Source organism: Melanerpes formicivorus, unplaced genomic scaffold (genome assembly GCF_026170545.1).
Source record: "Melanerpes formicivorus ecotype bairdi unplaced genomic scaffold, bMelFor1.0.p_v2 SCAF_2, whole genome shotgun sequence".
Lineage (NCBI taxonomy): Eukaryota > Metazoa > Chordata > Aves > Piciformes > Picidae > Melanerpes > Melanerpes formicivorus.
Window position 1 is genome coordinate 41,746,481 of NW_027142354.1, and position 22,531 is coordinate 41,769,011.

The 22,531-nt window shown below is 56.1% G+C and overlaps 1 long non-coding RNA gene across 2 annotated transcripts in view; it reads right to left on the bottom strand.

Moving 5' to 3' along the window:
• Positions 1-16,805, bottom strand: part of LOC137450973 (uncharacterized) — a 34,614-nt gene extending 17,809 nt beyond the window's left edge. For both annotated transcript variants that reach the window (XR_010989688.1, XR_010989690.1), the window contains exon 1: positions 16,699-16,805. This is a non-coding gene — a long non-coding RNA (uncharacterized lncRNA). The remainder of the gene's footprint in view (positions 1-16,698) is intronic.
• Between the last annotated feature and the right edge of the window lie 5,726 nt (positions 16,806-22,531).

Below are 22,531 nucleotides of genomic sequence, written 5' to 3' on the forward strand. Positions count from 1 at the left end.
TTGCTAAAAGAGAGTCATATTAAAGTCAAATTCATGCTTCCAGAAAGCAACATCAGACCTGCTGAGAGCTCCCCATCAGCCTCTCTAATGATGTGAGGGTGATTAGCAGGATGTCCAAGCCCACATGCTGGTGGCTGGCAGGACCATGCAGTCTGGCCAGTCTCCCAGCACCAAGGCTCAGCAGCGTTGGGGCAGAGTGAGCCCCAGGACCTTTCCATCTTTCCTTTCGAAGGCTCACAGCCACATTGCCCAGGAGGGAACCATTCTGTCACTTCTGAAGCTCACAGGAACACTGCACCCAGCCAAGTGGGGAGGTGCCCATGTTTCAATGACCCTGTGGGTGAGTGCTTTAGGTGGACAGAAGACAAGTAGTGCTACTGTGGGAAACCCAGAGGAAAGAGAGGAGAGGCTTTAAGTTTGACCCCTATGGATTCCCGCATTCTGCACCTTAGAACCACACAGTCACAGAATCACTTTGGCGGGAAAAAACCTTCAAGGCCATCAAGCCCAACTGCTAACCCCCCACTGAACCATGTCCCTCAGCACCACATCTCCATCTCTTTTCAATCCCCCCAAGGATGGGGACTCCACCACTGCTCTAGCCAAGCTATTGCAGGCCTTGACAACTCTTTCAAAGGAAAAGAGCCTTCTTCACTGAAATGATGAGGAAGAACCTTCCACCAGTGGGTGAAGCAAAGGCAAAAGCTGGTTCCTCTGCAGAGCCAAGAGCAGACAAAGCTGCTGAGTTGCATCCCTGCCACAGCAGACACCTGTGAGTCACACTATGCTGCCTTGTGAGACTCTCATATTTAAAGATCATCCCTTTCCAGTAAGAGAGTGGCAGAACTGGTTCTGCAGCCCTTGGCTGGCTCTGGTTGGCTGATGGGAAAAGAGGTGCTTGGAAAGGTGAGCAAGCAAGCAAGCTTCATTCGGCCTAATCACTGCCTTAATTAACTGTGAACCACAGCAACACCACTGAGCTGCTGTAACTGCTGTAAGAGCTCCTTGAGCAGGGGTCACCTTAAACAAGAGCCTCTCACCCTGAAACCACAGCAGCAGGTGACTCTCCTCTCAACAGCTGGTGGAGGTAAAGAAGGGAGGAGATGCTGCCCTGGGGCTGTCCATCACCAACCACTAAGATCACTGGAGGAGGCTGCCCTGAGGGGTGGTGGAGTCTCCATCTCTGGAGACCACCCTGTGCATTCTGCTCTAGGGGAGTCTGCTGGGGGGTTGGATGAAAGGATCTCCAGAGGTACCTTCTAGCCCATACCATTCTCTGATCCATAAATTCACCTGAGGGGTTTTCCTTTCTTCAGAGACAGTCTCAGCTGGGAGAGACCTATTTGGGCTCTTCAAATGAGCAGCAGATGTAGCTTAATGGGACACTGCACATGGAAAACAATCCTAGAGCAAGTCAGCTCTGAGCAGGCCATGCTGAAGATGTTCCCACTGCTTTCCTAGACAGAGGAAGGAGAAACTTCTCCATGGCTACACCAGAATGGCTGGAGGAGGAACAGACCCTGTAGTGATGACTTAGTGAGGATGGACAGGCTCCTGAGCAGGGTCACTGCATGTGCTCAGCACAGGCTCCTGAGCAGGGTCACTGCATGTGCTCAGCACAGGCTCCTGAGCAGGGTCACTGCATGTGCTCAGCACAGGCTCCTGAGCAGGGTCACTCTGTGTGCTCAGCACAGGCTCCTGAGCAGGGTCACTGCATGTGCTCAGCACAGGCTCCTGAGCAGGGTCACTGCATGTGCTCAGCACAGGCTCCTGAGCAGGGTCACTGCATGTGCTCAGCACAGGCTCCTGAGCAGGGTCACTGCATGTGCTCAGCACAGGCTCCTGAGCAGGGTCACTGCATGTGCTCAGCACAGGCTCCTGAGCAGGGTCACTGCATGTGCTCAGCACAGGCTCCTGAGCAGGGTCACTGCATGTGCTCAGCACAGGCTCCTGAGCAGGGTCACTGCATGTGCTCAGCACAGGCTCCTGAGCAGGGTCACTGCATGTGCTCAGCACAGGCTCCTGAGCAGGGTCACTGCATGTGCTCAGCACAGGCTCCTGAGCAGGGTCACTGCATGTGCTCAGCACAGGCTCCTGAGCAGGGTCACTGCATGTGCTCAGCACAGGCTCCTGAGCAGGGTCACTGCATGTGCTCAGCACAGGCTCCTGAGCAGGGTCACTGCATGTGCTCAGCACAGGCTCCTGAGCAGGATCACTGCATGTGCTCAGCACAGGCTCCTGAGCAGGGTCACTGCATGTGCTCAGCACAGGCTCCTGAGCAGGGTCACTGCATGTGCTCAGCACAGGCTCCTGAGCAGGGTCACTGCATGTGCTCAGCACAGGCTCCTGAGCAGGGTCACTGCATGTGCTCAGCACAGGCTCCTGAGCAGGGTCACTCTGTGTGCTCAGCACAGGCTCCTGAGCAGGGTCACTGCGTGTGCTCAGCACAGGCTCCTGAGCAGGGTCACTGCATGTGCTCAGCACAGGCTCCTGAGCAGGGTCACTCTGTGTGCTCAGCACAGGCTCCTGAGCAGGGTCACTCTGTGTGCTCAGCACAGGCTCCTGAGCAGGGTCACTGCATGTGCTCAGCACAGGCTCCTGAGCAGGGTCACTGCGTGTGCTCAGCACAGGCTCCTGAGCAGGGTCACTGCATGTGCTCAGCACAGGCTCCTGAGCAGGGTCACTGCATGTGCTCAGCACAGGCTCCTGAGCAGGGTCACTCTGTGTGCTCAGCACTGGCTCCTGAGCAGGGTCACTGCATGTGCTCAGCACAGGCTCCTGAGCAGGGTCACTGCATGTGCTCAGCACAGGCTCCTGAGCAGGGTCACTGCATGTGCTCAGCACAGGCTCCTGAGCAGGGTCACTCTGTGTGCTCAGCACAGGCTCCTGAGCAGGGTCACTCTGTGTGCTCAGCACAGGCTCCTGAGCAGGATCACTGCATGTGCTCAGCACAGGCTCCTGAGCAGGGTCACTGCATGTGCTCAGCACAGGCTCCTGAGCAGGGTCACTGCATGTGCTCAGCACAGGCTCCTGAGCAGGGTCACTGCATGTGCTCAGCACAGGCTCCTGAGCAGGGTCACTGCATGTGCTCAGCACAGGCTCCTGAGCAGGGTCACTTCATGTGCTCAGCACAGGCCCCTCAGCAGGGTCACTGCATGTGCTCAGCACAGGCTCCTGAGCAGGGTCACTCTGTGTGCTCAGCACAGGCTCCTGAGCAGGGTCACTGCATGTGCTCAGCACAGGCTCCTGAGCAGGGTGACTCTGTGTGCTCAGCACAGGCTCCTGAGCAGGGTCACTGCATGTGCTCAGCACAGGCTCCTCAGCAGGGTCACTGCATGTGCTCAGCACAGGCTCCTGAGCAGGGTCACTGCATGTGCTCAGCACAGGCTCCTGAGCAGGGTCACTGCATGTGCTCAGCACAGGCTCCTGAGCAGGGTCACTGCATGTGCTCAGCACAGGCTCCTGAGCAGGGTCACTGCATGTGCTCAGCACAGGCTCCTGAGCAGGGTCACTCTGTGTGCTCAGCACAGGCTCCTGAGCAGGGTCACTCCGTGTGCTCAGCACAGGCTCCTGAGCAGGGTCACTGCATGTGCTCAGCACAGGCTCCTGAGCAGGGTCACTCTGTGTGCTCAGCACAGGCTCCTGAGCAGGGTCACTGCATGTGCTCAGCACAGGCTCCTGAGCAGGGTCACTGCATGTGCTCAGCACAGGCTCCTGAGCAGGGTCACTCTGTGTGCTCAGCACAGGCTCCTGAGCAGGGTCACTGCGTGTGCTCAGCACAGGCTCCTGAGCAGGGTCACTCTGTGTGCTCAGCACAGGCTCCTGAGCAGGGTCACTCCTGCATGTGCTCAGCACAGGCTCCTGAGCAGGGTCACTGCATGTGCTCAGCACAGGCTCCTGAGCAGGGTCACTGCATGTGCTCAGCACAGGCTCCTGAGCAGGGTCACTGCATGTGCTCAGCACAGGCTCCTGAGCAGGGTCACTGCATGTGCTCAGCACAGGCTCCTGAGCAGGGTCACTGCATGTGCTCAGCACTGGCTCCTGAGCAGGGTCACTGCATGTGCTCAGCACAGGCTCCTGAGCAGGGTCACTCTGTGTGCTCAGCACAGGCTCCTGAGCAGGGTCACTGCATGTGCTCAGCACAGGCTCCTGAGCAGGGTCACTGCATGTGCTCAGCACAGGCTCCTGAGCAGGGTCACTCTGTGTGCTCAGCACAGGCTCCTGAGCAGGGTCACTGCGTGTGCTCAGCACAGGCTCCTGAGCAGGGTCACTCTGTGTGCTCAGCACAGGCTCCTGAGCAGGGTCACTCCTGCATGTGCTCAGCACAGGCTCCTGAGCAGGGTCACTGCATGTGCTCAGCACAGGCTCCTGAGCAGGGTCACTGCATGTGCTCAGCACAGGCTCCTGAGCAGGGTCACTGCATGTGCTCAGCACAGGCTCCTGAGCAGGGTCACTGCATGTGCTCAGCACAGGCTCCTGAGCAGGGTCACTCTGTGTGCTCAGCACAGGCTCCTGAGCAGGGTCACTCCGTGTGCTCAGCACAGGCTCCTGAGCAGGGTCACTGCATGTGCTCAGCACAGGCTCCTGAGCAGGGTCACTCTGTGTGCTCAGCACAGGCTCCTGAGCAGGGTCACTGCATGTGCTCAGCACAGGCTCCTGAGCAGGGTCACTGCATGTGCTCAGCACAGGCTCCTGAGCAGGGTCACTGCATGTGCTCAGCACAGGCTCCTGAGCAGGGTCACTGCATGTGCTCAGCACAGGCTCCTGAGCAGGGTCACTGCATGTGCTCAGCACAGGCTCCTGAGCAGGGTCACTCTGTGTGCTCAGCACAGGCTCCTGAGCAGGGTCACTCTGTGTGCTCAGCACTGGCTCCTGAGCAGGGTCACTGCATGTGCTCAGCACTGGCTCCTGAGCAGGGTCACTGCATGTGCTCAGCACAGGCTCCTGAGCAGGGTCACTGCATGTGCTCAGCACAGGCTCCTGAGCAGGGTCACTCTGTGTGCTCAGCACAGGCTCCTGAGCAGGGTCACTGCATGTGCTCAGCACAGGCTCCTGAGCAGGGTCACTGCATGTGCTCAGCACAGGCTCCTGAGCAGGGTCACTCCGTGTGCTCAGCACAGGCTCCTGAGCAGGGTCACTGCATGTGCTCAGCACAGGCTCCTGAGCAGGGTCACTGCATGTGCTCAGCACAGGCTCCTGAGCAGGGTCACTGCATGTGCTCAGCACAGGCTCCTGAGCAGGGTCACTGCATGTGCTCAGCACAGGCTCCTGAGCAGGGTCACTCTGTGTGCTCAGCACAGGCTCCTGAGCAGGGTCACTGCATGTGCTCAGCACAGGCTCCTGAGCAGGGTCACTGCATGTGCTCAGCACAGGCTCCTGAGCAGGGTCACTCTGTGTGCTCAGCACAGGCTCCTGAGCAGGGTCACTGCGTGTGCTCAGCACAGGCTCCTGAGCAGGGTCACTGCATGTGCTCAGCACAGGCTCCTGAGCAGGGTCACTGCATGTGCTCAGCACAGGCTCCTGAGCAGGGTCACTCTGTGTGCTCAGCACAGGCTCCTGAGCAGGGTCACTGCATGTGCTCAGCACAGGCTCCTGAGCAGGGTCACTCTGTGTGCTCAGCACAGGCTCCTGAGCAGGGTCACTGCATGTGCTCAGCACAGGCTCCTGAGCAGGGTCACTGCATGTGCTCAGCACAGGCTCCTGAGCAGGGTCACTCTGTGTGCTCAGCACAGGCTCCTGAGCAGGGTCACTGCATGTGCTCAGCACAGGCTCCTGAGCAGGGTCACTGCATGTGCTCAGCACAGGCTCCTGAGCAGGGTCACTGCATGTGCTCAGCACAGGCTCCTGAGCAGGGTCACTGCATGTACTCAGCACAGGCTCCTGAGCAGGGTCACTGCGTGTGCTCAGCACAGGCTCCTGAGCAGGGTCACTGCATGTGCTCAGCACAGGCTCCTGAGCAGGGTCACTGCATGTGCTCAGCACAGGCTCCTGAGCAGGGTCACTGCATGTGCTCAGCACAGGCTCCTGAGCAGGGTCACTGCGTGTGCTCAGCACAGGCTCCTGAGCAGGGTCACTCCGTGTGCTCAGCACTGGCTCCTGAGCAGGGTCACTGCATGTGCTCAGCACAGGCTCCTGAGCAGGGTCACTGCATGTGCTCAGCACAGGCTCCTGAGCAGGGTCACTGCATGTGCTCAGCACAGGCTCCTGAGCAGGGTCACTGCATGTGCTCAGCACAGGCTCCTGAGCAGGGTCACTCTGTGTGCTCAGCACAGGCTCCTGAGCAGGGTCACTGCATGTGCTCAGCACAGGCTCCTGAGCAGGGTCACTGCATGTGCTCAGCACAGGCTCCTGAGCAGGGTCACTGCATGTGCTCAGCACAGGCTCCTGAGCAGGGTCACTGCATGTGCTCAGCACAGGCTCCTGAGCAGGGTCACTCCGTGTGCTCAGCACAGGCTCCTGAGCAGGGTCACTGCATGTGCTCAGCACAGGCTCCTGAGCAGGGTCACTGCGTGTGCTCAGCACAGGCTCCTGAGCAGGGTCACTGCATGTGCTCAGCACAGGCTCCTGAGCAGGGTCACTGCATGTGCTCAGCACAGGCTCCTGAGCAGGGTCACTGCATGTGCTCAGCACAGGCTCCTGAGCAGGGTCACTCTGTGTGCTCAGCACAGGCTCCTCAGCAGGGTCACTGCATGTGCTCAGCACAGGCTCCTGAGCAGGGTCACTGCATGTGCTCAGCACAGGCTCCTGAGCAGGGTCACTCTGTGTGCTCAGCACAGGCTCCTGAGCAGGGTCACTCTGTGTGCTCAGCACAGGCTCCTGAGCAGGGTCACTGCATGTGCTCAGCACAGGCTCCTGAGCAGGGTCACTGCATGTGCTCAGCACAGGCTCCTGAGCAGGGTCACTCTGTGTGCTCAGCACAGGCTCCTGAGCAGGGTCACTGCATGTGCTCAGCACAGGCTCCTGAGCAGGGTCACTGCATGTGCTCAGCACAGGCTCCTGAGCAGGGTCACTGCATGTGCTCAGCACAGGCTCCTGAGCAGGGTCACTGCATGTGCTCAGCACAGGCTCCTGAGCAGGGTCACTGCATGTGCTCAGCACAGGCTCCTGAGCAGGGTCACTCTGTGTGCTCAGCACAGGCTCCTCAGCAGGGTCACTGCATGTGCTCAGCACAGGCTCCTGAGCAGGGTCACTCCGTGTGCTCAGCACAGGCTCCTCAGCAGGGTCACTGCATGTGCTCAGCACAGGCTCCTGAGCAGGGTCACTGCATGTGCTCAGCACAGGCTCCTGAGCAGGGTCACTGCATGTGCTCAGCACAGGCTCCTGAGCAGGGTCACTCTGTGTGCTCAGCACAGGCTCCTGAGCAGGATCACTGCATGTGCTCAGCACAGGCTCCTGAGCAGGGTCACTGCATGTGCTCAGCACAGGCTCCTGAGCAGGGTCACTGCATGTGCTCAGCACAGGCTCCTGAGCAGGGTCACTCTGTGTGCTCAGCACAGGCTCCTGAGCAGGGTCACTGCATGTGCTCAGCACAGGCTCCTGAGCAGGGTCACTGCATGTGCTCAGCACAGGCTCCTGAGCAGGGTCACTGCATGTGCTCAGCACAGGCTCCTGAGCAGGGTCACTGCATGTGCTCAGCACAGGCTCCTGAGCAGGGTCACTGCATGTGCTCAGCACAGGCTCCTGAGCAGGGTCACTGCATGTGCTCAGCACAGGCTCCTGAGCAGGGTCACTGCGTGTGCTCAGCACAGGCTCCTGAGCAGGATCACTGCATGTGCTCAGCACAGGCTCCTGAGCAGGGTCACTCTGTGTGCTCAGCACAGGCTCCTGAGCAGGGTCACTCTGTGTGCTCAGCACAGGCTCCTGAGCAGGGTCACTGCATGTGCTCAGCACAGGCTCCTGAGCAGGGTCACTGCATGTGCTCAGCACAGGCTCCTGAGCAGGGTCACTGCATGTGCTCAGCACAGGCTCCTGAGCAGGGTCACTGCATGTGCTCAGCACAGGCTCCTGAGCAGGGTCACTGCATGTGCTCAGCACAGGCTCCTGAGCAGGGTCACTGCATGTGCTCAGCACAGGCTCCTGAGCAGGGTCACTGCATGTGCTCAGCACAGGCTCCTGAGCAGGGTCACTCTGTGTGCTCAGCACAGGCTCCTGAGCAGGGTCACTGCGTGTGCTCAGCACAGGCTCCTGAGCAGGGTCACTGCATGTGCTCAGCACAGGCTCCTGAGCAGGGTCACTGCATGTGCTCAGCACAGGCTCCTGAGCAGGGTCACTCTGTGTGCTCAGCACAGGCTCCTGAGCAGGGTCACTCCGTGTGCTCAGCACAGGCTCCTGAGCAGGGTCACTGCATGTGCTCAGCACAGGCTCCTGAGCAGGGTCACTGCATGTGCTCAGCACAGGCTCCTGAGCAGGGTCACTCCGTGTGCTCAGCACTGGCTCCTGAGCAGGGTCACTGCATGTGCTCAGCACAGGCTCCTGAGCAGGGTCACTGCATGTGCTCAGCACAGGCTCCTGAGCAGGGTCACTGCATGTGCTCAGCACAGGCTCCTGAGCAGGGTCACTGCATGTGCTCAGCACAGGCTCCTGAGCAGGGTCACTGCATGTGCTCAGCACAGGCTCCTGAGCAGGGTCACTGCATGTGCTCAGCACAGGCTCCTGAGCAGGGTCACTGCGTGTGCTCAGCACAGGCTCCTGAGCAGGGTCACTGCATGTGCTCAGCACAGGCTCCTGAGCAGGGTCACTGCATGTGCTCAGCACAGGCTCCTGAGCAGGGTCACTGCATGTGCTCAGCACAGGCTCCTGAGCAGGGTCACTGCATGTGCTCAGCACAGGCTCCTGAGCAGGGTCACTGCGTGTGCTCAGCACAGGCTCCTGAGCAGGGTCACTGCATGTGCTCAGCACAGGCTCCTGAGCAGGGTCACTGCATGTGCTCAGCACAGGCTCCTGAGCAGGGTCACTGCATGTGCTCAGCACAGGCCCCTCAGCAGGGTCACTCTTTGTGCTCGGGAATGCAAGCTGCATGCAGCACAACATCAACTGGCAGTTGCAGGAGCTCTGCCTCGTGATGGAGTCATCTCAAAGCAGTGGTTGGATCTCATCTATGTAAATAGACCTCCCTCCCAGTGGCCTCAGATAGCAACTCAGAAGGAAGATACGGCAGAGACCCCACAAGCACAGAGGGAGGTCCCACAAGGGCAGGCAACAGCTCTGCTCGGCTGGACCTCTGCAAACTGCAGCCTTGGCAGCAAGGACTTGGTTTGGCCAGTGCCAAAGTGGAGAATGACAGCACAATGAGCACACATATGTGAGCCAGACAGGGCAGAACCTGCTCTTCCCTTCCTCAACCACTGCGTGCCAGTGAGGGCACACAGCACTTCATTTTCCTTCTTCAGTCAGACCCACCAGACCTGACCCTCTTCTGCACACCTCCCTTCTGCAAATCCCTCTTCAGCAAATAAAGCCCCTTCCAGATCTCTTCCTATCTCCCTGTGATAGAGCTCTCCCTGCATTTAGCACCCAGTGATTTCACACAATCTCAGCACAGTGGGGGTTGGAAGGGACCTCTGGAGATCATCCAGTCCAAGCCTCCTGCTAAAGCAGGGCACCCACAGCAGCTTGCCCAGGAGCACAATGGCCAGGAGGGGTTGGAATCTCTGCAGAGAAGGAGACTCCACAACCTCTCTGGGCAGCCTGCTCCAGGCCTTCAGCAGCCTCACAGCAAAGAGCTGGAGCAAGTTCAGAACTGCTGCACTTCTTTTCTGAAGCCATTGTAGCTGAGCTGGCTGCAGGCTGGGGCTGGCTGGCAGAGCTCCCTGGCTGCTGTGCAGCGATAAGTGAGGCAGCTGCAGCTACTCGAGATGAGACAGGAAAGGGTGGGATGGGTGTCAGCTCGAGAGCAAGCTGTGACAAACAGCAGGCAGGAGGCTGAAACTCCTGACCTACCGGAGATGCTCAGAAGGTCACCACAGACCTCCTGGGCCATGAAGAAAAGGAAGCCCCCCCGAGCTGCCTGCTCTGGGTCCCAGAGTGGCACAGAGTCAAAGGTGCTTAGTGTTTCTCATAGGGTGCCGTGGGTTGGAAGCAACCTTAATGATCATCTTGCCCCATCTCCCCTGGGACATCTTTCACAAGCCCAGGTTGCTCAGAGCCCAGTCAAACCTGGCCTTGAACAGAGCATCCACAACCTCTCTGAGCAACCTGTTCCAGTGCCTCACCACTCTCACAGGGAAGAAATTCTTCCTAATAGCCCACCTGGAAATCCTCTCATCCAACCCAAACCCATCACCCCTTGTCCTATCACAGAATCATAGAATTGTTTCATCTGGCAAAGATCATCAGCTCCAACTGTCAGCCTAAGACCACCATGGCCATTAAACCATGTCCCTAAGAGCCATGGCCACACTTCTCTCAAACACCTCCAGGGAGGTGCTCACTGCTGGCCCTCCCCATGTTTCTGTACACCCTCCTCTCCTGCCATGCTGCAGAGAGAATGCAAAAGCTCTTTGATGTCACACCATGGACTTGAACTTGACCTCTAGCCCTGGGGATGAATTCAACATGGGGATGAAGCCAATGACGTCTGCAGAAGGGTGCCAAGACAACTACAGGAGGTGCTGGAGGCTGACTTTGGCTTCCAGGAGATTAAAAATAGACAGAAACCAAACAGAACCATGCTCAGGCTTTGTGAACTGGGAGCTGGCAGCTGGAGGTTTGGGTCTCAAGGACACCCAGAAGGGCAGAAAAGGGCAAAGAGATTGGCAGCCAGCCAGCTGCTCTTTCAAGAGCTGGAGGCAAAGCTCTGGCTCAAGGTTTTGATCACAGGCTGGTAAGACTAAACTTGGTGCATTCAAATCTCCCCAACCTCTCAGACAGGACCAGCATCTCTCTACCCTCAACAATGAGATGCTCCTCCAAAACCTCTCTGAGCATCTGGAAGCTGTTCAGAGTGCCCAGGTGCCCCACATGCAGCAAGTGTTGGTATCTCCTAGCTGCCCCTCTCTTTCAAACCCTCCTCCAGATGCAGATGAAGAGCCTGCTCCGAAGTATCAGATCACAGAATCTTAGAATTTAGGCTGGAAAAGACCTTTAAGATCATCAGGTCCAACCATCAACCCAGCACTACCAAGTCTACTACTAAATGATGGTGGATGTTTCCAAGGGCTGAGACCACAGGGGCTGCAGGACCACAGGGGCTGCAGGACAGGACCACAGGGGCTGCAGGACCACAGGGGCTGCAGGACCACAGGGGCTGCAGGACAGGACCACAGGGGCTGCAGGACCACAGGGGCTGCAGGACCACAGGGGCTGCAGGACAGGACCACAGGGGCTGCAGGACCACAGGGGCTGCAGGACCACAGGGGCTGCAGGACCACAGGGGCTGCAGGGCAGGACCACAGGGGCTGCAGGACAGGACCACAGGGGCTGCAGGACAGGACCACAGGGGCTGCAGGACCACATGGACCACAGGGCTTCCCTGGCTGCAGTTTGAGCATCTCTGTAGGTGCTCTGCAACCTGCCTCTGGGAGACTCCTTCCAATCAGAGCTGGCTGCAGTAATCTCGCTGGGGGATGGAGAGAGAAGACAAGAGGGACAAGAGCACTTGGCTCACATCACCCCTTGAGCAATACTGCCCTTGGCTATGGCTGTCCCTCCCAGCTGTAGCCATCTGGTTCTGTTCACCACCAGAGCAGGAATATTTAGGTGGTGGTCAGTGTGTCTTGTCTTGAGTTTCATGCTTGGGAGAGACGGCAGCCCAGAGGCTGGGACATCAGCCACCACTGACCCACCATCACAGGAGGCCTTGCAGAGTGAGGCCCTCCAGCTGGAAAGATGGAGCCCAGCAAGTAATGCAGAGAGCAGGAGCAGCCCAGGGGTCCACCCAGCCTGTCAGGAGCTCCAGGTGCTCCTCCAGCAACACCCAGGGCCACTCATGCTTCTCATGGGTGCCACTGCCCTCTGCAGTCCTTAGAGCAACACACAGCCAAGACAGCTCTCTGCCATCCTCTCCTTTCAGCCTCACCCCACTTGGGCTTCCCTGTGAAGTCTCAGCCCAGCCAACAATTCATCTGTTCCCAGTGGGAGCATTGAAAATGGTACTGGAGGGAAGCAAGGTCCCTGAGCCACTCATCCTGGCATCACTCCAAAGGTGAACTCCCCAACCAAGCTGTGGCTCCTGAGGAATGGCCAAACCCCAGAGCAGAGCCTGGGTTATCCCACACTCATCCCTCCATGCCTGTCCTTGTGCAGGAAAGTGACACCCAGCAACAGAGCAAGGGGCAACAGGCACAGACTGGAACCCAGGAGGTTCCATCTGAACAGGAGGAGAAAATTCCTTGGTGTGAGGGTGCTGGAGCCCTGGAGCAGGCTGCCCAGAGAGGTTGTGGAGTCTTCTTCTCTGGAGAATTTCCAGCGCCCCCTGGCCATTGTGCTCCTGGGCAAGCTGCTGTGGGTGCTCTGCTTTAGCAAGGGGGTTGGACTGGATGACCTTCAGAGGTCCCTTCCAACCCACACCATGCTGGGATTGTGTGAAACCTCCTCTCTCACAGCCCATCCCAAGAATGCAGCTGAATGTTCCCCACACATCCAAGAGCAGAACCATGGCCAGGTGCTGCCTTTGGTCATGCAGTTTGGAGCACACCTGAGCCCCTGCAGATGTCTCAGCCTAAACTGGCTCCTTAAGGCTGCTTATGGTCAGCAGAGACTCACTCAGTGGAGTGCAAGGCCCTCAGCTTGAGCTGGAAGTGGAAGTTGAAGCAGTTGAGACAGAGAGCAGCACCAGGAAGGGACATGCTGCAGAGGACAAGAGCTTGGGCAGCTGGCATAAAAGGTCCTTGTTGGAGGTTTCTAGGCTGCTGAGACCTGCCTGGGGCAGGATCAGGGCAGGACAGAGACAGCTCTGAGGGAGCCAGCATTTCTTCAGCCAGCCATGGAGCAGAGAGTGGGTGAGCAATGGGGACACCTCTGCAGTCCTTGTTCTTCCCCAGGCTGCAGGAAAAATCCCCAAGGAGTCTGCTGGCTGCAGGGGACTAAGTTTGGAGGTGTCTAAGGCACTGCCCTCATTCCAACCCAGCCTGAAGCAGCTGCCCAGCCACCTTGGACCTTGATCTGAGCACCGTGGCCAGGTTGGTGTGCTAGCAGCTATGGTTTTGAATAATCATTTCTGCTTTGAGGGCTTTTCTTGGTGAGCCACGCAGGTTATTGCATTTAAAATGCACATCTTCAGGCAAAGAAGTCAAGGTGGAGCCTCTTGTTGGATGTCTGTGAGCACAAGTACTGAGCAGAGTCTGCCTGGGAGCAGAATCTGCCTGGGAGCAGAAGGTCTCTCATGGGAGCAATCTGAACTGTGGCTTGTTTGCAAAATGGCAAGCAGAAGATAAGGAAGGGCACCCTGTGCCCTAGACTCTGGCACCTGCCTACTTTTGACCTGGCTCCAACCCAGGCTGACAACATCCACCTCATGTGCCCCCAGGGCCCCACCTCCAGCCCTGTGCCCCAAGTGCCACTGCATAGAATCAGAGAATTGTTGAGGCTGAAAAAGACCTCTAAGGACATCAAGCCAAACCTTCAACCCAACACCACTAAAATACGTCCCCAAGTGCCATGGCCACACATTTCCTGAGCACCTTCAGGGATGGGGACTCCACCACCTCCCTGGGCAGCCTGTTCCAACCCCTGACTACCCTTGCAGCAAAGAAATTGTTCCTAATCTCCAGCTTAAACCTCCCCGGCACAATTTCAGGCCATTGCCTCTTGTTCTGTCACCTGATACTAGGGAGAAGAGACCAACCCCCACCTGGCTCCAACCTCCTTTCAGGGAGCTGTAGAGAGCAATGAGGTCTTCCCTCAGCCTGCTCCAGGCTGAACAGCCCCAGGTCCCTCAGCTGCTCCTCACCAGCCCTGTTGTCCAGACTCTTCATCAGCTTCTGGACCCACCCCAGCCCCTCAATATCCTTCTTGGAGTTAGGGGCCCAAAACTGAACCCAGTATTCGAATTTCAGCCTCAGCAGTGCAGAGTACAGGGGGACAAACACTGCTGAGGTCCTGCTGGCCACACCATTGCTGAGCCAGGCGATTTTCAAGACCCAATAAGCTACCCAGCACTTAGTGGTGTCAGAGCTCAGCTCTAGCAGTGATGAATTTATCTCTTCAGGTACAGAATCATAACAGATTTGAGCAGGAGCAATGATTTGATTGAGAAACAATGGGACCACAATCACACTCTCACACTCTGAACACTGACACTTCCCAGCTTGCATTGTGGCAAGACACTTGGGCAACATCAATGGGGCTGTGCTGTGCCCTGTGCCCATCCCTGCAGCAGATAAACAGAGCTGACTCTCCACATGCTGCTTCTCCACACTGCTCCAGCCTGGTATTCTCTGTGTGCTGGTAAAACCCTGCTCTGAGGACAAACCACACCATCACAGAGTTGTGAGGTTGGAAAGCACCTCAAAGATCATCCAGTTCCAAACCCCCTGCCATGGGCAGGGACACCTCCCACTAGATCAGGTTGCCCAGAGCCACATCCAGCCTGGTCTTGAAAACCTCCAGGGCTGAGGCTTCCACCACCTCACTCCATCTCAGCAGCTCATCAAGGTTCACTTTGCTCATGGTGCAATTCCAGAGCCTGGCCTCATGGTCCCACATCCTGGGCTGAGGCAGAGGAGTGCCCATAACGCTGTCATTCTGCTGCCCACAACACTGTCATTCTGGTGCCCAGCCTACCCTGCCATCTGTCAAGGGATGCCAACAGCCATCCCAAGCTCATCTTCCTCTCCATCCTGTGGCTGCTCTGAGCACTCAGTGCTTCTGGAAGAGCCTCTTCTCAGCTGCACCATCACCACCAACCACCCTGCCAGCAGGGCTCTAGAGACAGCTGCTTCTGGCAGTGTTAACTCCCTGAGCTCCCTCCATCCGAGCTCCCAGCCACGGCTCCCAGAGCTGTCCCACCTCCCAGCTCCTGGTGCACCTCTCAGAGGGAAGCTCATCACCCACCTACATCTCAGCTGAAGAAAGGCAAGACCTGAGCATGGCCTAAGCTGGTGAGGGCTCAAGGGGAGACTGGGCAGAGGAACAAACTGAATTTCATCTGCCAAAGACAGGGTTAAAGTCTGAGGCACTTAGATCCTACCAGTAAGGGGACCCTCTCCCCACTGCTCTCCAGCCTCAGCAGCTCTCCAGCCTCAACCCTACCAGCTCACACAGTTCCATCATCTCCTCTAAATCCATATTTATTCTCCACCCTTTCCAGGTTCCTGACCTGCACCACCAGCAGCAGCACCTACCACAGCTACAAACCACAGCTGACACAGGACAGGAAGAAATTCAGCTCAGAATTCCTTATCATTTCTGCAAGTCAGCTTCTACTTGGGCAACACAGCTCTGCAAAAATCTCTTCTCCCTTCCCAGATGGAAATTCCTTGCTGGGAGCAGAGGGAAACTGGGTGGGCAGTGCTGCACCCAGCAAAGGTCACCAGAACTGTGGTCATCTGAGAGGCAAGGATCAATTCTTGCCTCCCTCTTGGCTGGGATGTAGCAAATAAAGAGAGAAACGAAACCCAGGCTGGGGCAGATATCCAGAAGGGAACATTTTCAGCTCCAACAACTGAAGTTGGCAGAGTTAGATGCAAATGGAAACCAGAATCCAGGCGGGAAATTGCAGTGGGATCAAGGCAAGTGACGGGCAGCTGTGCTAGTCTCACCCACAGCCCATGGAGACCTGGGATCTCCTGAGGGTCACACAGAGGAAAGAAACTCCCCAGATGATAGAATCATAGAATTGTTTTGGTTGAAGAAGCTCTCTAAGATCATAGAATCCAACCATCAACCTCACACCACTGTGACTGCAAAACCATGTCCCCAAGTGCCATGGCCACAGGTTTCTTGAACACCTCTAGGGATGGTAACTCCACCACCTCCCTGGGCAGCCTGTTCCAGTGCCTGACCACTCCTGCAGCAAAGAAATTGTTCCTTATTTCGAACCTAACCCTCCCCTAGCACAATTTCAGGCCATTTCCTCTCCTTCTATCACCTGACGCTAGGAAGAAGAGACCACCCCCCACCTGGCTCCAACCTCCTTTCAGGGACCTGTGGACAGCCAAAAGGTCTCCCCTCAGCCTCCTCTTCTGCAGGGTGAGCAACCCCAGCTCCCTCAGCTGCTCCTCACTGGACCTGTTTGCCAGACCCTTTGCCATCTTTGTTGCCCTTTTCGGGAGCCACTCCAGCCCCTCCAATGCCTTCATGGAGGGAGGGGTCTTTATGGTTTAAATGTCAGACTTTTACTGGTGCCAGATTTCATAGGAGCTCCCAGCAATCAAAAAAATCAGGCCCTTGGGGTGCAAGGAGCCTCTGGGACCCCGGTGAGCAGCTGGAGAGAGGTAGCAGGGAGAGAAGGACAGAGGAGCCTTTCTCTTCGATTTATTTACGCAACCAGGCGCTTATTTCCCCCAAACTCGCAAGCACAGGAGGAGAGCACCGAGAAGCCACGACAGGAACCAAAGCCAGCAGCTCCCCTCTGCCCCCCGCAGCAAAACCCGCCCGGCCCCGGCTCCCAGCGCTGATACCTAGAGATCCATCTATAGATATATCCACGCTGCCTTCCCCAGCCTCTTCCCGGAGCATCCTGACCCCTCTGCTCCCCGCTACCTCGGCTCTTTTCTCCCCTGATCCCCTGGGGGATGCCCGGGCACCGGTGCCACTCACCTGCTGCCTCCAAGGATGCTCCAGGGAAGGATGCTCCGGTGAGGACCAACCTAGGGGGATGCTCAGGGAGATGCTCCGGGAGGGATGTTCCGGAGGCTACCGCGGTCCCAGCCAAGCACCCGCCGACCCCCAGCCCCAGCCCTAGCCCCAGTCCCGTCCCCGCTCCGCGGAGACAGCGCAGCGCTTTCACTTTCCCTTTCCCTTTCCCTCCGAGCAGAAGGGGCGGCCCCGGTTGCCGGCCGCCCTTCGGGGAAGGGGCTGGGGGTGGAGGGGACGACCACACACGCTCGTGGCGCGGCCCCCCCACCTGGCTGGGGAAATCCCCGGGGGGACCTGACCTGGAGCTGGGGGGTGGGGTGGGAAACGGGACGGGACCACCTACAATCGATGGTGAAAGTGCTTCCTCACTTGCGTGTCACAAAGGCAGTTTTTCTGCCTTACTTATTTTTCTTTCCTGCCTCCTTTCTCCCTCAGCCTGACGTTTCCCATGGCTTTGAGCAAAGAGTTCCCTCAGCTCTTCACCAGCCAGACCAGGAAGGACCCTGAAGGAGTTGGGGCTGTTCAGTCTGCAGAAGAGAAGGCTCCGAGGTGACCTAATTGTGGCCTTCCAGTATCTGAAGGGGGCCTACAGGAAGGCTGGGGAAGGACTTCTCAGGATCTCAGGTAGTGATAGGACTAGGGGGAATGGAATGAAGCTGGAGGTGGGGAGATTCAGGCTGGATGTGAGGAGGAGGTTCTTCCCCATGAGAGTGGTGAAACCCTGGAATGGGTTGTCCAGGGAGGTGGTCGAGGCCCCATCCCTGGGGGTGTTTAAGCCCAGGCTGGATGAGGCTCTGGCCAGGCTGATCTAGTGTGGGGTGTCCCTGCCCATGGCAGGGGGGTTGGAACCTAGATGATCCTTGTGGTCCCTTCCAACCCTGACTGATACTATGATGATACTATGATGACCCCAGGAGATACAGCATTTGGGACTTGAAGTAAAGATGCCTGAGATGTAGGGAATGACCGAGCAAGTCTCTTTCTGACCAACCCCCCTGCAGCTGTCAGCAGGAGCTGTAGGAGCTCTGCTAGTTTGAAACAAGCCACCCCAGCCACAAGATTTCTCATGACCGAAGACAATTAATGAATACATCAAAGGACATCAACTTTGTTGATACCAAGGTCAGAGAACCCTCCAGCTGGTCACAATTAAGATGCCTGAAGTAGACATGGAGTCAACAGAGGACAGAGCTTCCTCACCCTGCCATGGTCAAGGAAGGGGAGGAGAGCTGGGGCTTTGGTGAGCAATTAGCAGGAACAACATCCTCCTCCTACTCAGCCGTTCTGCTTGAGTCCTCCCGCAGTTACATGATGTTCTTGGGCATTCCCTGCTCATTGCTCTTTTTACCTTGAAGGAGCAGCAGTTCTTCAGAAGGCAGAGGCAAGGGATGGAAGATCTTGCCTAGCTGGGAGGTCACAGATATGTCGAGAAGAACCTGGATAAGCTGGAGAAATGACCCCATGGAAGCCTCATGAGGCTGGACAAGGCCAAGTTCAAGGTCCTGCATCTGGATCAGGTCAACCCCTGCTATCAACACAGGCTGGGGGGGGATAAAGGGCTGAAGAGCAGCCCTGAGGAGAAGGACTGGGGGGTGCTGGGGGGGTGTGAAGCTGGACAAGAGCTGGCACCAAGCACTGGCAGCCCAGCCCCACCCCAGCTGTGTCCTCAAACCAGCCCTGGAGCCCTCAGGTTTGGTACAGCATCCCATGGACTACCCAGTGCTTGAGTCACCTGGGGACCCAGGGCACCGCTTCCAAGGTGGCTTGGTACCTTGAACTCTGCCTGCTGAGGTGAGCTGCTGCCAAACTCCACTTCCCCAGCCGGTGTTGGAAATGTGGGTCACAGGGACCAGCCCCCCAGCCGCGCAGGCTGCCCCCTGCTGCTGCGGCGCCGGGAGCTGCGCACTGCGGGGCTGGCCTTGGCCCTGCCGCTTGCGTTTTGTGAAGTTACAAACCCCGAGCCGAGGACTGCTCCTGGCTGTCCAAAGATCTCCTGGTGACACCTGCTGCACAGCTCAGATTGCTGCATCTCCACAAGGCTGCTTCAGCTCTTACCTCTGACAGAACTGAAAGGAAAAGTAGGGGCCTTGGGAAGAATCATTGAGGCTGATGGATGGATGGAGAGGGGGAAATGTGTGTTTCATGGTGTGGTTGTAAGCTCCTGCAAAAACCTGGAGTGCTGCTTTACCTGAGTGGTGGATCTGAACTTCTCCAAGTGTAGGAGAACAAAGCATGCTATCAGGGCTGCTCAGGACAGCCTCTCCCTCACCAGAGAGACACAGCTGAGGACGTGCATCTCACTACACAGAGACACTTCCAGAGACCCCTCTGGAATAAGGCAGATGTCTTCTGCAGGGTAGCAGCTTTGTCTTGCAGGTAGCCATTTGCCTTTACACCTCAAGGACTCCACCACCACCCTGGGCAGCCTGGTTCAGGCCTTGACAACCCTTTTGGGGAAGAAACTGTTCATGTCCAACCTAAACCTCCCTGCTGCAACTGGAGGATGTTTCCTATTGTCCTGTTGCTCATTCCTTAGAGGAACAGCCCAACCCCACCTGGCTTCAGCCTCCTTTCAGGGAGCTGTAGAGAGCAATGAGGTCTCCCCTCAGCCTCTTCTTCTTCAGGCTGAACAACCCCAAGTCCCTCAGCTGCTCCTCACAAGACCTGTGCCTTGGCAGTCCCTGCAGACAAAGGTGCACTTCTTGAAGACAAACTAGGAAGCAGCTCTCCAGCTGACTTCTTGCTGGATCAAGGCATCTCCTCCTCTCTTTCTGCTGACCTCCTATGCAGCCCTCCCTGGAGGATTAAAGTTAGCAATTCAGGCTGCAGATGACAGAGGTTTATTTCTAGTCAGGCAGCCAAGCATTCAGTTCTGTAAACATCTTAAATAAATTCCTGCTGCCCCATTATCTCCTCTCCAAACTTCCTCACTGGGTTACTGCATTTATTTAAAAGGAAATACAGAAATATGTTAGAAGAAAAAGAAAGGACCCAGCTTTTAAAGAGAGTTTGTGGAGGTTGGTCCAAACTCAGAGGAGGTGTTTCTTCATGAGATAGGCAAAGAGCTCTACAAGTAAACCAGACCCACCTGCAAGATGAGGAGAAACTTCATTCTGAGGGTGCTGGAGCCCTGGAGCAGCCTGCTCAGAGAGGCTGTGGAGTCTTCTTGTCTGGAGACATTCCTAATCCCCCTTGTGATGCCCTGCTTTAGCAGGGGGGGTTGGACTGGATGATCTCCAGAGATCCCTTCCAACCCCCACCATGGGGTTGTGTGAAGATGGACCAGATGCTAAGTATTCAGAAAGGAAAACCAGGCAAGAATAAGCAAAGTCCTTAAATAGTTTCTTAAACCTCCTATTGGATCAAGCTCAGAGGACCTCACTGGTGGCCCTCTGCTTGCCCACAAGCATACAGCTTCATGCAGCTGTGTGTGGGAACCCCAGTGATTGTTTGTATGACTTTTTGCCTTGGGCCATGTGAAGAGTCCCACGCAGTTCTGCTACCAACACTTCAGTAGCACCTTAAAAAAAACTACTCAGGATTTTTCTCTGGGTTGCTTAATGCCTGGGAAATGCTCCAGAACAGGGCCCAACAGAAGAGCCTTCAGCAGGTGACTTTCTCCAGGGAGGAGAGGAAGCAAGTGCCCACACTGCTGCTTCAGCACCCACTTCCCATCACCTCTTCCTCAGCCAGCAACCACAGCCAGTGCTCAGGCTATGAATCACAGAATTGTTTTAGTTGGAGACCATTAAGGTCATGCAGCCCAACCCTTCTCTAACTCTGGTGCTAAACCATGGCCCTCAGCACCACATCTCTGCCTCTTGGAAACACTCATGCTCTGTCCCCAAACTTGTGCTCAGGAAGCAACTGCTTCAGTGCCTTTCCCTTGTGGTGTCTCCCTGCTTCTCCCCCAAGCTGTCCATGTTTTCTGGCTCTCTCCATAGCCTGTCCCCTTTTCCTACCTGTCCTCTCCAGCAGCTGGTATCAGCCAGGAATCCATTCTGGAGGTGCATGAAGAATCACAGAATTGCTTTAGTTGGAGAAGACCTTTCAGATCACTGAGTCCAGCCATCCTCTAACTCTGCCGAGTCTGGTGCTAAACCATGGCCCTCAGCACCACATCTCTGCCTTTCTGAAACCCCTGCCTTTCAGAACCCTTTCAGTGATGAATTTTCTACTAATCTCCAACCTAAACCTTCCCTGGTGAGACTTGAGGCCACTTCCTCTTGTCCTTTCACTTGTTCCTTGTGAGAAGAGACCAACCCCCCCCCCCCCCCCCACACACACACACCTCCAACCTCCTTTCAGGGAGCTGTAGGCTGAACAACCACAGCTCCCTCAGAGAGGAACCAATTTGCTTAGAACAAATATTGAAGAACAACCACCACCACCACCCACAAAACCAAACCAAAACAAACCCCCCACACACCAAACACAACCAAACAAAACCCAAACAAATGCAAGTAATTTATACACAATAAAATTAATCAAAGTAAAGCCTACAAGGCCACAACAAAGAAAAACCAACTATGGCACTTGAGAACATAGTTTGATGTCTGGAGCACAGCCCTGTGAGGAGAGGCTGAGGGAGCTGGGGTTGTTTAGCCTGGAGGAGGCTCAGGGGAGACCTTATTGCTCTCCACAGCTACCTGAAAGGAGTTTGTAGACAGGTGGGGGATGGTTTCTTCTCCCAGGCACCCAGCACCAGCACAAGAGGACACAGTCTCAAGCTGTGCCAGGGGAAGTTTAGACTGGAGGTGAGGAGAAAGTTCTTCACTGAGAGAGTTGTTCACCATTGGAATGTGCTGCCCATGGAGTTGGTGGAGTCACCATCCCTGGAGGTGTTCAGAGAAGGAGTGGATGTGGCACTTGGTGCCATGGTTTAGTTGTCAGGAGGTGTAAGGTATTGGGTAATAGGTTGGACTTGATCTCTGAGGTCTTTTCCAACCTGGCTGATTCTGTGATTCTATGTCTACAGTGGCCTTAAGTTGATGGTTGGACTCCATGACCTTAGAGGCCTTTCCCACTCAAAACAATGCTAAGATTCTCCACAAGTAACACCTCAGACCTTGAAGAGGAAAGAAAAAGCAATGAGAAGCCTTCATGTGAAAGATAATTCCAGGTATGATTTTATTCTGGATTTTACAAATGGGGGAAAACAAAACAAAAGCAAACCCCACCCCACCCCCCCAAACAAAAACCAACACAACCCCCTCCCCCCCATACCAACTAGGGTGAGAATCAATTAATTACAGCCAGGAATATTTACACCCTTAAAAGACATTTCTGCAGCTCTCTCTATATACAAGACTGTGGCCATCACTACATACACTCAAAGGCATTTGTAAGGAAGGCATTAAGGTGCCTGAGCTGATTCTATGCTGGAAGGAAACCATTCCTAACTGCCAGGATTTCAGGTTTTATTCTAGAGAGAGTGAAATTGGGGATGATTTCCAGGTCCATTCCTTTCCTCATCTGCTTAAGGTGCTTCTTTCAAAAGAAGAGGCTCTATAATGGAACCAGTTGTAAGGCAGAGCTGGGTCTCACTCAGTTAATCTCCAGTTCCATGAGACAGGAGCTCAAACCCAACCCAAACCTCACTCGATGGCAGGCTGAACATGAGCCTGCAGTATGCCCAGGCAGCCAAGAAGGCCAAGGGCATCCTGGCCTGCGTCAGGAACAGTATGGTCAGCAAGAAGAGGGAGATCATTGTGCCCCTGTACACTGCACTGGTTAGGCCACACCTCGAGTCCTGTGTCCAGTTCTGGGCCCCTCAGTTTAGGAAGGAGGTTGA